Below are 13,488 nucleotides of genomic sequence, written 5' to 3'. Positions count from 1 at the left end.
GTGTGCGCCAAATTCTAATCGTTGCTTTGTAGTAAATTCTTTACAATATGGCCAAACTTGCAGAGAACGTTAAGTACGTGGACGACCTCCAGCAAGCGCTTAAAGAAAGCTTAGCTGTGTTTCCGGTTAGCTAATTAAAATCTGAACAAAAACTAATCATCGAGAACATCGTGGAAAGGAGATATGTTTTCGGACAGTTACCGAAGGGGTTTGAAGAAAGTTAATCTTTCAACTGCTGCGTTGAGTGTTCAAATTCTTGAGCTCGAAAGGCCATGGATCCTCTTCTAGTCCCTTGGTCATTGTCACTTCACCTCTTTTGTCGATAGTTGAAGACCAAGTTAATTACCTTTGATCATTGGGAATCGATGCTGCTTTCATTGGGGAAAACAAAACCAAAGAAAAAGAAATATTGGATGGAAAGGGCGAGCTTGCCTTATTGCAAATGTCAGCTTAGTACAGGGTTATCTACCCACATCTAATAAACAAAAGTTTTCACGTTCAGCTTTTCTTTTTAATTTTTCAAGCGAAGATTAGATTAGATTTTGGCCGGGCGTGCACAAAAACATGCGTAAGCGCCAGTTGTTCGACATACCTGCGTGGCCCGTGCAACGAAATAGCTTCACGGGATTGGAAAAGTTTCAGTGACAGCAAATTATACAAAAAAATCTTGAAAGATTTAGGCTTACATCTCATCTAACGTTTAAAGCGACATATCGATGCTTTCAACCATTGTGTTTTATACGAACCTCCCAAACTTTTAAACTTGTTCTCTTGTGATACCTGCGAAAGTATTAAGTATAATTTCCGGTAAGATTTCGCGGACAATCTGATCGATTTCTCTTACATTGTGTGCTGAGACTGAAACTTTTCCACCCGGGCAAAGCTTCGTCGCACGGCCGAGACAAACATAGCGACCAACAGGCTTGTTCAATATGTGCATGTTAAAACACACGAAAGGACTCCAAACGACACTTCACTCTGACTGGGCAGAAAAAAACAAAGATTTTCTGGCACCAATCAGATGCCAGAACGACTGCGACCGTTTGGAACTAGTCTTGTAAGACAATGTCCCCAGGGGCTCTTCTGCCCTTAACTTGAAATCGACTCACTGCCCCTGGGTCTCCGAGGATGTGTGTCTCCAAGCGGAACAGTGAAATATTAATGCGACTGAAAACTCCGATGTGTCAAACGGTCGACATTAGATAACATAGGGTGAAGTAGACCCGAATGATTAGCATTTTTGGATCATGGTTGTGACGTCATCTTCCGACCGCACTGTAAACTTCGGAAATTAAGATGGCGGCGTAAATGTGAAACCAGTAGTTCATGTTGCGCACGATTGCAGGCCGTAAGCTTAGACTAGGCCACGCATCTTTTTAGTGTACGGAGTTGCAGACTAATAAGCAACTCGCTAGACAAGCAGAAGAATGTTTCCGGACCTACTTACTTAAGTGAAGGACTCTATGCTACCTCACCCGATGTTACTTTTCAGTACTTCAGGACAATGTATAAGTACATAACATAGGGTGAGGATTATTCGTAATGATGTCTAAAGCAATACGATAAAACCAAGCCATACTTTTTTTGCGTTGAAAGAGGGTGTTAGTGATGAAGTCCTTAAAAGTAACATATTAAAAGGAAGCAACTTTGAGCGAAGTCACATTTATTCATGATTATGTGCTTGGGCTATATGTGTACTTTAAAATCAACTAATATCCTTACTATCCCATCGAAGGCTAACATAACAACCAATATAAAATAGAATTGCGAGTGTTGCAAGTATCTTTGAGGTTTACCGCTTTACGCCGTACGAAAAGCCAGCTATACATATAAAAAGGCTATAAATAAAGAAGAGGAACCTTCCCATCCCCTCGCCCCTCAGTCTTGATGGTTTCGCCTGTTAAACTTTAACTCCCCTCTTCCGATGAGCTGCCTGTTCTAGCGGGAAAATCTGGCGGGAGAATTGAATGTGGTATCTATGTTTACAGTGGAAGAAGCGAAAGAATCTTCTTTGTCCGTGGAAATTTCCGAAACATTCGGCTACGTTCAGTCTTTGGATCATGCCAAAAAGATGATTTCAAAATATGAAACGACGAACACCGTAAAATTTTCCAGTTACGAGGCTGACGAGGACTTTGGAAATCATGGTGTATACTACTGAAGTTAATCATTCACTAAAACAACTACACTTAACCAGGAACGTAATTTTTTCATACAGAAACATAAACTTCCATCTTCATTTAAGAATTTCATCATCCACTCAATAGAATAGCTTCTGCTATTTGAACATACACAATCTTCATCATTATTTTTGCTTTCATTCCTCAGTTGGTTTTATAACCAGCTGTATTTCATCTCTCTTTGTAAATAAGTATGTGTGCATTCAGAATAAAACTAATAATCTCTTTTAACAATAAATTGCAACATTAAAATTTGAAGCGCAGCCAGGATTAGACATATTAAAATACAATAAAACCGTTCTTTCTCAGTATTTAATATTAAAATTTACAACTCACTGCAGATTGAAAAAGATACAAAACATGAAAGATCAAAAGCATCAACGATTGAGAGATGATATGGCAAAAGCAAATGTGAGGTCTGAGCAGAGAATTTACATAGAGTTTCCTACTGAGACTGACCATGCACATCATCTTATGGGAGAGGTAAGATAATAGAAGGAGAGGTATGAAGTCCACCTGCACCTGCCAGTACCAATCAATGTTTGGTTCATCAGAAAAAAAAATTACGCTTTCATTCCGGTATTTAATAAGGTGTCTTGTTGGAGCTATGACACCTCTCTCTGTTTTAACTTAAGCAGAACATGCCTTAAGAGAAATTATTACCTTACCACATATTATTCTCATTTCATTCCAGGGGAGCAGCCTATCTCAGCCTGTGGATGACAGGATCATCAGACAAATTGAAAAGCTTGTCAATGAGGGAGTGAAAGACACCCACGATAATCGCTATGCGTTTTCCTGCCTCTTTAAGTCGTTAGTAAGACCTATACTCGAATACGCTGTCCCCGTCTGGAGCCCCTACCAAAAAAAGGATATCGAATCCTTGGAAAAAGTCCAAAGAAGGGCATCTCGGTTGGCATTAAAGCAAAAACGCGGAGAAATGAGCTATGAAGACCGCTGCCGCCTACTGAATTGGCAAACTTTGGAGAAACGAAGGGAGTTTTTATCTCTGATCCAGTGCTACAAGATAGTTCTGGAAATAGATAGTCTTCATTTTTCGGACTTTTTTGAACTTACTAAATGTAATCGAACTAGAGCCAATCACGATTATAAGCTCTACGTAAAAATAGCTATCGTAAATTGCTACAAATTTTCTTTTTTTGTACGGATCGTTAATATGTGGAATAATTTGCCTAAAGATATTGTACACGCAGGATCATTGACTTTATTTCGTAACAGACTAAAGATTTACATGAATATTGATTGAGATGATGGTAAACAGCTTTTAATTATCTGTATATAATGTTTTGATCTTTTTATTAGGGGAATCTTTTATATAGGGTTAACCTCTAGAATATCCCCTTTTGAGAGATACTTTTTTTACAATTTTTATTTTCCTTTCTCTTGAATAAAGTATTGTATTGAAATGTGGAGACACCTGACTGTCTACATAAAAAATGAAATATCAGCAAAGGATGAAATCCAACCATCTCCCTCTAACCGTAGCTTTTATCCTAAGCTGAGTGATATAAGGAGCCACATGTAACGAGCTACCATAAAGCACAGATTCTCAAAAATTGATCAAGAGAATGTGGCAGAAAAAGTTATCCAGTGGAAAGCATCTGGCCCGGAGGACTTCATCTACTTCCAGCCATGTGGAGATGTCTCTTCAGCCACAACAGATGGAGAAGACCACACTACAGAACAGGATCCCAGCACCCTTCTGTTTGTCCATCAAAGTGTCTGGCAGCGCAGACTCCTGAAAAGATATGGCAACATTTGTCTACTGGATGCCACATACAAAACTACCCGTTATGCTTTACCTCTGTTTTTCCTTGTGGTGCGCACAAATGGTGACTACCAGGTATTTGGATCATTTGTGGTGCAATTCAAACAGGATTCTGATAAAAATCAAACTGGGCTTAGTTCTCGTTTGCTTTCGCAAATGCAAAACCTGATCGAAGTGTGGATGATGAAAGGTAGATATCTAAAATTTATCTAATTGAACTTTTCCAATGCCACCAGTTTTGAGAGTTTCAATTACAGTATTTGTGAGCTCCAATGAAGCATGCAACAGTATATTTGCTAACAATTTTTTGCCAAAACCTAAAAAACAAATGAACTATCTGACTTGTGAAACAATTTATTTTGGCTGGGAAAATCTGACATATCACTCACTAGTCAGTAAGCTAGGCCAGAGTATCTTGTAAATATTGAGATGCCTTAAAGTTTTGATGAGCCAACCGCACCATGTCATTTACAAAACAGTATGCAGTGTCATATATAATAATATAATGTACATGCATGACATATTCTGTGATTAATAAGCTTTACAAGTAAGAATTTCTATGTGTTTATTCAATGATAAAACAGGATCATTATATTATGTTGTAACAAGAATTTTCTCTTGAGCTGTTTATTTGGAATAAGGTTTGTTCTAGTCTGCATGCAGACATTTCTGTGTTTTCTTTGTTTCACTTTTTCCACACTAAGACATTTCGCCAGTACAATCACAACAACAAATGGCACACATGAAGTACTTGTCACCTAGCTTCTTCACACCATTTTGTCCATAAGGTCTCATGTGTGGGATAAGTTGATTTTAAAAATATCGCACACCAGAAGGTTTCAGTTCTTATTATATGACTGAGAAAATTACCTCTTTATGATTGACTGATAGCAGGCAAATTTATCACTAATTCTTATTTTGAACTGCATTGCTAATGAGAGCAAGCATGTTTGTAATTTTCTCAGTCATAATAAATGAGTAATCGTAACAGAAAGCTCTAACGATTAAGGATTTACACTACTTGCAATATTTGAAAATTCTTTTAAATTGCACTCGCTTAAAAGCTCATGTAACTTTGCGAGAATATTTAAAATATCATTCGTAGTGTAAATCATTAATTGCATTATGTAACATTCACATTCATAGAATTATCAATACAACATCCATACCCCAGAGACATAACAATCAGTTAGATTCAGGGTTGCCCAGAGGGCATAAAATGAAGGTGAAGAGGCAATGATTTGATTGGTACATAACTTGCTCTGAATTTGTTGCTCTTAACCAATTCTTCAAAAAATATTCTTCAAGTAATTAATATTATTAAATGCAAGCTTGTAAAATTGACGGAAGTTTTGGCACAGAAAAATAACACTAATATTGCATAAAGTTCCATCCCTTAAACAAAGAAGGCCAAAAACAGAGTGTATATGATAGACACTGAAATACATAACTTAGAATTCTCAAAATAATAACAATAATCCTCACCCTATGTTATGTACTGTCCTGTGCAAAAGGTCCAAATAACATCAGGTGAGGTAGCTCGAGAATAGGTCGGCTCGTGAGTTCCTCCGGAAACATCCATCTGCTTGTCCCGCGAACTGCTTATTAGACTACAAACGTAAACCAAAACGATGCGTGGCCTGGTCTGATCTTACAGCCGACAATCGCCCGCAACATACTGGTTTCACGATTACGTCGCCATGTTAATTTCCGAAGTTTACAATGCGGTCGGGAGATGACGTCACTACGGTGATCGGAAAATGCTAATTATTCGGGTCTACTTCACCATATGTTATCTAATGCCGACCGTGTCAAACAAGAGATGGTTACTTTCATAACGAAGGGGAGACCTTTCTAGTTCAGCGATATTCCGGAGAGGTCTAAGTCATCTGCTGACTCGTTCCGCTGACCAAACTCATTTAGTCAGTTCAGGCTCAGTTCAGGTGGACGACTAGAGACTGGAGCCATTCCTGTATTTCACCGCTGGTAAGAATGGCTCCGACTCGTGCGTTTATTAATTTTCTTTTTTTTTCTTTTTGGCGAAATAAATTTTAAACTGAAATAAAATCTAAAGAGCTTTTTATTAAGTTCTTCTTAAGTTGAACATTACAATGCTTGTGAATGGAGCCCTCATAAATTAATACAAGGCCATGTGATGTCTAAAGTTTAAAAAATGTGGCTTGGCTCTTTTTATGAAATCAAAGCCTGACTCTCCAATGAAGGGGAATTTAGTCTTAAAAACACCAACAAGTTCATTTCTTATCTGGTCTTCAGTGTGGCCAGGGATGAGATCGAACTCTCCCCTCAAAACAACCTTGCTCTCACGGAAAGTAACTTCAGTCTGGTCGCTGTCACAATCTTGAGCTCTGTCCTGGTGTACCGGTTCACAAGGGAATTACCATTGTTCTTTCTTTGTTTAGGAGTCATTGGTCAGCTGTTGTGTATTGTTCGGTCTTTTGTATCGGCTCTTGTGAACCGGTACACGAGGACAGAACCCAATCTTGCTCGTCCTTTTCTTCAAGCGATTTCGCTTCAATCAAATAAACACTTTTTGGAATTGCAGTAGGCTTACTTGCTGTTCCCTTGTTTCTTGGACGATAAGGATGCCCTGGTACAGATGAACTTAGCACTTCCCTTTTTGATGGACGCCGGCTAGCTGAGTTCTCAGCCCGAAGCGTTGAGTTACCTTCCATCTCCCTTGCGGTAGAATATGTTGCTGTTCGAATCAGTGATCTTGTTCGATAAAGTAGACTCTGTACTCGCGCGCGTTGAATATGAGATGATAGATAGCCAACGAGGCGCGTAGCGCCGAGTTGGCTATAATCGTCTCTTATCCAACAAACGCAAGTGGAATAATTGTTTTATTAAAAACACTATGTTAAATTATTAAATTTTATTAAATCTTTAGCTCCCTTCCAGTTTTAAGCTTATGCATACGCTTACCCATCCTCTGAGACCCAGGGGCTGTGGGTCAATTTCAAGTTAGGGCATGAAGAGCCCCTGGGGACATTGTCTTACAAGACTAGTTCCAAACGGTCGCAGTCGTTCTGCCATCTGATTGGTGCCAGAATTTATTTGTGTTTTTCTGCCCAATCAGAGTGAAGTGTGCTTTAGAGTCCTTTCGTGTGTTTTAACACGGACATATACTAGTGGCTCAGTTGCTCACTATGTTTGGTTGAACCGTGCGACGGAGATTTGCTTGAGGTGAAAAGTTTCAGTCTTGTAAGAGAAATCGATCAGATTGTCCGCGAAAATCTTACCGGAAATTATACTGAATACTTTCGCAGGTATCACTAGAGAATGTGTTTTAAAAAAGTTTGCGAGGTTTGTATACAACACGAGGGTTGCAGTCATTGATATGTCGCTTTAAACGTTAAACGAGATTGAAGCTCAGATCTTTCAAGATTTTTTGCATAATTTGCTGTGACTGAAACTTTGCCAATCCCCTGAAGTTATTTCGTCGCACGGGCCACGCAGGTATGTCGAGCAACTGGTACTTGCGCAAATTTCTGTGCGTGCCAAAATCTAATCTCATCTTCGCTTGAAAAAAAAGAAAAGCTAAGCGTGGAAACTTTTGCTTATTAGATGCGGATAGATGACCCTGTACTACTAAGCTGACATTTGCAATAAAGCAAACTCGCCCTTTCCATCCATTACTTCTTGGTCTTTGGTTTTGTTTTTTCCATTGAAAACAGCATCGGATCGATTCCCAATGATCAAAGGTATTTAACTTGGTCTTCAACACTCGACAGAAGAGGTGAAACGACAATGACCAAGGGACTAGAAGAAAATCCGTGTCCTTCCTAGCTCAAGAATTTCAAAACTCTAGACAGCAGTTGAAAGATTAAACTTTTTCCAAACACCTTCGGTAACTGCCCGAAAACATCTCTCCTTCTCACGATGTTCTCGTTAATCAGTTTTTGTTCAGATTTTAATTAGCTAACCGGAAACACAGCTAAGCTTGGCCGTATTGTGAACGACTTTACTACTAAGATTAGATTTTGGCGCGCACAGAAAGCAGAAAGCTACATAGGCGAAAGCGCCAGTTGCTCGACATACCTGCGTGGCCAGTGCGACGAAATAACTTCACGGGATTGGCAAAGTTTCAGTCACAGCAAATTATGCAAAAAATCTAGAAAGATTTAAGCTTCAATCTCGTTTAACGTTTAAGGTGGCTCGTACCGGTTTTCGTCTTTTTGATGGTTTGTAACTTCGAAAGAATACAACAGAAAGACTGACCAAGACTAGTTGAATACTTTTACGGGGTCGAAATATATAATGATTGGTTATCCAAAATTAGCTCTCATTTCGTCACTAGCAGTTTCCATGGCAACGCTTTCACAGGCTTATTCAGACTCATTTTTTAGCTTGTGGCTTAAATAATTCGAAAACTAACCCGGTCACCCCATGATTTTTTTCAGTGATTGCTTTTGGCACTTGAAAAGGAAAATGCACAAAGATTTTCAAAAAATTCTACAGAGCGAAATTTCAGAAAATCTAGAAAAAAGGCAATTTTCAGACATCGCAAATTTCCTTCCGTAGAATTTTCTATTTTCTTTTCTGATGATTCCTTTCGACGTTATTATCATATTGGAACAATAAAAAGAAGGGGTCACCGGACTTGTTTTCATGCAATAGCTTTCTTGATTTTAACAATTTCCACGCGCGTCCTCGCGCATTTAAAAATCTGGATTCTATAAGATCGACATTTGCTCATGATCCGTTTTTGCTACCCCTGACAATTGCTTGTGCTCGCGCGCGCGCCCACGATCTGATGTTTACAGACGTTTACTGCTAATTAAGAAAATCATTAAACAGCTGTCAAAGATAGCCTCCCGGGCACATCTCAAAAATCCTACACACGACTTCTGGCTAGATCATATTATTTTACTTTAAGTTTCAAAGTCTTCTTCCACTTCAGGTAGATTATCCTTCACCTGAGTTCTTCTTTTTTCGCCGTCGCAAGATTTCATATCGGTTGAATATTTCTTTTAAATGTGAAGTGAAGCAACCTTTACTTATCCAAAAATCGTCTTCTTTATCTTAGTTTCCATCTCCAGCATTCACAGTAGCCGCTCAACACATCAAATACAAGCTCTTAGGGAAACTTCTCACAAAAGTAGAAAAAATTCCACGCGCCGCCATCTTTGTTTTGAATTTTCATCTTTTGATCTCGCGCTTCTTTCGCCCGTTTCTCTCGCGTGCGTCACGCAAGAGTGATCTGTTCCCCGCGCGAGGAAACTGGTACGAGCCACCTTAAAGCGACATATCAATGACTGCAACCATCGTGTTGTATACAAACCTCGCAAACTTGAAAACACGTTCTCTAGTGATACCTGCGAAAGTATTCAGTATAATTTCCGGTAAGATTTTCGAGGACAATCTGATCGATTTCTCTTACAAGACTAAAACTTTTCACCTCAAACAAATCTCCGTGGCACGGTCCAAAGAAACATAGTGAGCAACTGAGCTACTAGTATATGTCCGTGTTAAAACACACGAAAGGACTCTAAAGCACACTTCAGTCTGATTGGGCAGAAAAACACAAAGATTTTCTGGCACCAATCAGATGGCAGAACGACTGCGACCGTCTGGAACTAGTCTTGTAAGACAATGTCCCCAGGGGCTCTTCATGCCCTAACTTGAAATCGACCGACAGCCCCTGGGTCTCCGAGGATGACGCTTACCATATCGTAGTTTATGGTATATTGGCTTATATACAATAATGGCTAAGCCAATGAAAAGTCTTGAAATGCATTATCCAATGATCCAGTTTTTAATAAATCCGATTATTAAAAACTGGATCATTGGATAATGCAATTCAAGACTTTTTATTTGCTTAGTCATTTTGGTATATCAGCCAATATACCTTAATCTGATATCTGTACACTGTAACATCCGGTTTCTTCCTACAAAATAAAGTCGAGAAGATTTGCCTAATATCTTGGGGGGCGTTTTTCTTAAATAAAACAATTATTCCACTTGCGTTTGTTGGATATGACATGACTATAGCCAATTCGGCGCTACGCGCCTCGTTGGCTATCTATCATCTCATGTCCAACGCGCGCTCGTGGAGTAATTGTTAATTATTAAAAACTGGATCATTGGATAAAGCAATTCAAGACTTTTTATTGGCTTAGCCATCATGGTATATCAGCCAATATACCCTAATCTACAAATATAGTAAGCGTACGCGTCAGCTTAAAATCAAAAGGGAGCTAAAAAATCCGGTTTTTTCTTACAAACTAATAATTTCTTGGGGGCGTTTTTAATAAAACAATTATTCCACTCGCGCTTGTTGGATATGAGATAATTATAACCAACTCGGCGCAACCTCGTTCCCAGGGCTTTTCCCTTTTTGAATATTTTGGCGGGCGGCTAAAATATTAAAAAAGGGAAAAGCCCTGGGAACGAGGTTGAACTCGGCGCTACGCGCCTCGTTGGCTATCCATCATCTCCTATCCAACAAGCGCGAGTGGAATAATTTTTAGTTATTAAAAACTGGATTTATGGTATGTGAGGCAATATACCATAATCTACAAATATGGTAAGCATACTAAAAAATTTAATAAAATTTAATAATTTGATTTAACGTTTTCAATAAAACAATTATTCCACTCGCGCTTGTTGGCAACCTCGTTCCCAGGGCCTTTTCCCTCAGCAACTTTTTTCCTTTTGCGTTCAGTCACAAAACGCAGTTCCAGTACAGTGCACGCGTGAAGTGTACGCGCATGCGTAGAATGAACTCTAGAGCTCATGGTTTAAAGCAAGGATCGTGGACAATCCTTACTTGATGTACGCAAAAGTAATTCGATGGCTATTACGCTCAATATACTTAGGAAGTCACACACCATTATCGGTAGACCCACACTAAAACTTGTGGAGCGTTTTGGGAACGGGTCGGTCAGCGAACTTTACGAGAGATCAATTTACGAGCGATCCTTTACGAATGAACCTTCTATCGAGGAATATCAAGGGATGTGTCGAAAACGAAGACCCAAAAACGAAGATCTAAGACCTAAGACCCACTGGTTTAAAACGAAGACCCGCTGGTCTAAAACGGAGACCTTGTGGTCTAAAACGAAGACCCACTGGTCTAAAACGAAGACCCACTGGTCTTAAACGAAGACCCATTGTTCTAAAAACCTTTTTTTGAAGGAAAGACTAGACACTATGCTGAACTGCTCTCATTTCTGTAGCGTATAAATTAAAATGTCATCTGAGCGCGCGACCAACTTGACAGTTACGTTATCTCAGTCGGTACAACACATGTCAAATTATCTCACGCCAGTTTTCAAGTTTGGTGTATGACATTTTTTACCTACCTTATAATGGGAATATAACGAAGCATGTTCATAACGCGAACAAAATTTACGCGTCATAAAATTAACGGGAATTTTCGAAAAGTTATGTCTACATACATTTAATTAACGCGAATTTCCGTACGGTATGTTGCATAATTAAGACGTGAATTTAATATTTTTCGCACTCATTTCGTTAGAAAACAACAACGGCCAACAACAAAATTTGCTCTTTATTTCCGGCAAAAAACATAACATACTAAGGCATGAATGGATCCAGGGTTGGAATGCGCCACTTCCTGGCGCTTTCTACTGCCTCCGTTATTCCTGCAGCTTTCCATCCATTCAAGAGGACTTTCCTCCCCTTTTCACCTTGCAGGAATTCATATATACTCATAAGTAGCTGGGCATGGATTGGCTTCAGTGTTGAAAGCTTCAGGTCCACCTCGATTGTGGAGACATCTCTTTGCGGGTCTTTCTCCAATGTTTCAGTGATAGTGGATGTAAAATAGTCACTGAAACCACGCTTCTCCATCTTCTTGACAGATCCGTTTGTTGTTAGATCCAAAGACTGCAACAGATGAATCATATTCTTTGGTACTGCGACAACGTTTATGTTCTGCCTTTCCAGCTCGCTCAAGACTTTATCTGTACTTTGTGCCTTGATACTAGCAATGCCTTTTGAGTTTCAGGGAGGCCTAACTCTTCTTTGACTCTAGTGACATACGGGTAAATTATTTTATTTACCAGAGCCATTGTTTCGGCTTCGTTACTCCAGTGCTTTTCATTGTAACTCAAACAGAACCCGGCTGGAAATTCGACATGCGGCAGTGAACGGCTTGTCTTACCAGTGTAAATGAGTTGGAATGGTAACATTTGTCCACTTAACGTTTCCGCCAAAGTAACAGTATATTCCACGTTTGTCACTACTCCCTTTTCTGGATACATGCTCAGAACTCTTCTCTGCCATCGTGACGTTATCCGTCGGTACGAACTTAGACGGTGTTTGGTCAACATTTAGAATAACTTAAGTTCATCGGGAATTTCATCTTCAACTATAACGGACACTATATCATGTAGAAACGTTGCCTTTACTTCAAGCCAAGTTGCTTTGGTGATAGCAGGCCTTGACGCAGTTACAATCCTTCGAGTCAAGTTCATTCTCTGGTACAGGGACTTTAACCAACCTTTGGTAATTACAAAATTTAAATACTGACCATATCTTCCGAGATCACTCTTAATGAGACCCATCAAAATGCCATAAATAACATGCTTGTTGATAGTCCTTCCTGCAGTCCTTGTGCTGACAATGAACGCTCGGAGCTTTCTGTCAAGCTCATCAGGCAGCAGTAAGGGTCTCCCTCTTCTCTCAGAGATTTGAATACAGTCACTCGAACTCGTCTTTTTCGCTTCAAGTCGATACTTCGCCACCCAGGGTCGTAGAGTGCTTTCAGTCAGGTTTGGGAAGTCTTGTCTAAAATGTTTTATAGCGTTTACGGTCCCATGGCTATTGGCATATTTGGCAATTTTAATTTTCTCATCTTCGCGGTAGGTCTTTCTCTTTCTCTTGACTTGCGGCATAGACTGCACTTCTGTGACTATGCTGACATATTCTGAATGAAAAACTCCAGATTCTTCTCTGCTAGGAAGAATAATGCCTTGTGTATCTGATCCCTCTCTTGTAAAATACATTAGGATTGACATGTCTGGTGCATTTGATTTCCCCGCTCCTTTAAAATTGAACACGAAGGATCGAAATTCACCAATCAAATCACATCTTGCACTTTAGTGGCTTTCCGTCTCGAAAACGGCATTTTTCCTCACAGGTTCGCAAATTCCAGTCTTCACGTGTTCCCCCTCAGACCGGAAAACTGTTGACCATTGAAGATAAAGGTAATCGCTGTACAAGCCTAAAGAGCTCGGTTCTTCATTTCAGTAGGCCAGTGAAATAATGAGTGGTACAAGTACGGATGAAGCCGTTCCCACATTGAAATTCAACGCTGCTTTAAGACAGTGATGAATCTAAGGACATTTTGAACTTAATATTAAATGATGATGCGTCAACCGACTCTGACGGTGACGTAGAGGAATTGTAGCTTTGCTTATAATAAAGGTGTCTTTAAATAACGATTCTTTCAATTAACGTCATTTTAATTAACAATGGGGTAAATTAAGATACATAAAATTAATGCGAATTTTTGAAATTCGCGTTAATTAC

At 39.4% G+C, this 13,488-nt stretch overlaps 1 long non-coding RNA gene across 1 annotated transcript; it reads right to left on the bottom strand.

Annotated features, from left to right (window-relative positions):
• Positions 1 to 2,478: 2,478 nt before the first annotated feature.
• LOC148722155 (uncharacterized) lies at positions 2,479 to 6,115 on the bottom strand. The gene is made up of 2 exons (XR_015992657.1): positions 5,455 to 6,115; positions 2,479 to 3,939 (listed from the first exon to the last, which is right to left on the bottom strand). It is a non-coding gene; the product is annotated as an uncharacterized LOC148722155 (long non-coding RNA).
• Between the last annotated feature and the right edge of the window lie 7,373 nt (positions 6,116 to 13,488).

The sequence above is a fragment of the Stylophora pistillata genome, chromosome 10 (genome assembly GCF_964205215.1).
Source record: "Stylophora pistillata chromosome 10, jaStyPist1.2, whole genome shotgun sequence".
Lineage (NCBI taxonomy): Eukaryota > Metazoa > Cnidaria > Anthozoa > Scleractinia > Pocilloporidae > Stylophora > Stylophora pistillata.
The sequence above is the reverse complement of the archived record's forward strand: the minus strand, read 5'-3'. Positions and strand labels throughout refer to the sequence as shown.